Raw genomic sequence first — 1,968 nt, 5'->3', positions numbered from 1 at the left:
AAAAACTGTTGTATTTATATTGTATTGTATGCTTCTGGCGTTTACCTCTAAGGTGCTAGCTAATCGATCTCTTGGAGCAACGCCCTAGAGTGAAGACTAGGTTGCCCGGAACGTAGAAATGACCATCACTTTCACACTGGTTGCAATTATTCCAGTTATACGATGGAAAAGCTGTTGTAATTTTCTTTTATTTTATACTTCTGGCGTTGACTTCTAAGGCCCTAACTTTTCGATTTGGTGGGGCAACGTCCAAGCCTAGGTTGCCCGGAACGTAGAAATGACCGTTACTTTCACACTGGTTGCAATTATTCGTTTTATACGATTGAAAAACTGTTGTATTTTTATTGTATTGTATGCTTCTGGCGTTTACCTCTAAGGTGCTAGCTATTCGATCTCTTGGAGCAACGCCCTAGAGTGAAGACTAGGTTGCCCGGAACGTAGAAATGACCATTACTCTCACACTGTTCGCAATTATTCATTTTATACAATGGAAAAACTGTTGTATATATATTGTATTTAATGCTTCTGGCGTCGACTAATTAGGCCCTAACTATTTGATCTGGTGGAGCACCGCCCTAGAGTGAAGCCTAGGTTGCCCGTAACGTAGAAATGACCATAGCTTTCACACTTGTTGCAATTACTCCTGTTATTCAAGGGAAAAACTGCTGAATTTATATTGCATTTTATGCTTCTGGCGTTGACTTCTTAGGCCCTGACTATTCGATCTGGTGGAGCAACGCCCTAGAGTGAAGCCTAGGTTGCCCGGAACGTAGAAATGACCATCACTTTCACACTGGTTGCAATTATTCCTGTTATACGATGGAAAAGCTGTTGTAATTTTCTTTTATTTTATACTTCTGGCGTTGACTTCTAAGGCCCTAACTTTGCGATTTGGTGGGGCAACGTCCAAGCCTAGGTTGCCCGGAACGTAGAAATGACCATGACTTTCACACTGGTTGCAATTATTCCTGTTATACGATGGAAAAACTGTTGTAATTTTCTTTTATATTATGCTTCTGGCGTTGAATTCTAAGACCCTAGCTGTTCGATCTGGTGGAGCAACGACCTAGAGTGAAGCCTAGGTTGCCCGGAGCGTTGAAATGGCTATCACTTTCATACTGAATGCAATTATTCGTTTTATACGACTGAAAAGCTGTTGTATTTCTATTGTATTTTATGCTTCTGGCGTTGACTTGTTAGGCCCTAACTATTCGATCTGGTGGAGCAACGCCCTAGAGTGAAGCCTAGGTTACCCGGAACATAGAAATGACCATTATTTTCACACTGGTTACAATTATTCCTGTTATACGATGGAAAAACTGTTGTAATTTTCTTTTATTTTATGCTTCTGGCGTTGACTTCTAAGGCCCTAACTTTTCGATCTGGTGGGGCAACGTCCAAGCCTAGGTTGCCCGGAACGTAGAAATGACCATCACTTTCACACTGGTTGCAATTATTCCTGTTATACGATGGAAAAACTGTTGTAATTTTCTTTAATATTATGCTTCTGGCGTTGAATTCTAGGACCCTAGCTGTACGATCTAGTGGAGCAACGCTCTAGAGTGAAGCCTAGGTTGCCCGGAGCGTTGAAATGACTATCACTTTCACACTGGTTGCAGTTATTCCTGTTATACGATGGAACAGCTGTTGCATTTTTATTGTATTTTATGCGTCTGGCATTGACTTCTAAGGCCCTAGCTATTCGATTTGGTGGAGCAACGCCCTAGGGTGAAGCCTAGGTAGCCCGGAACGTAGAAATGACCATTACCTTCACACTGGTTGCAATTATTCATTTTATACGATGGAAAAGCTGTTACATTTGGATTGTATTTTATTCTTCTGGCGTTGACTTGTTTGGCCCTAACTATTCGACCTGGTGGAGCAGCGCCCTAGAGAGAAGCCTAGGTTGCCCGGAACGTAGAAATGACCATTTCATTCACACTGGTTGCAATTATTCCTGTTATACGA

Source organism: Calliopsis andreniformis, unplaced genomic scaffold (genome assembly GCF_051401765.1).
Source record: "Calliopsis andreniformis isolate RMS-2024a unplaced genomic scaffold, iyCalAndr_principal scaffold0001, whole genome shotgun sequence".
Taxonomy (NCBI): Eukaryota; Metazoa; Arthropoda; class Insecta; order Hymenoptera; family Andrenidae; genus Calliopsis; species Calliopsis andreniformis.
This window is presented reverse-complemented; position numbering follows the sequence as displayed.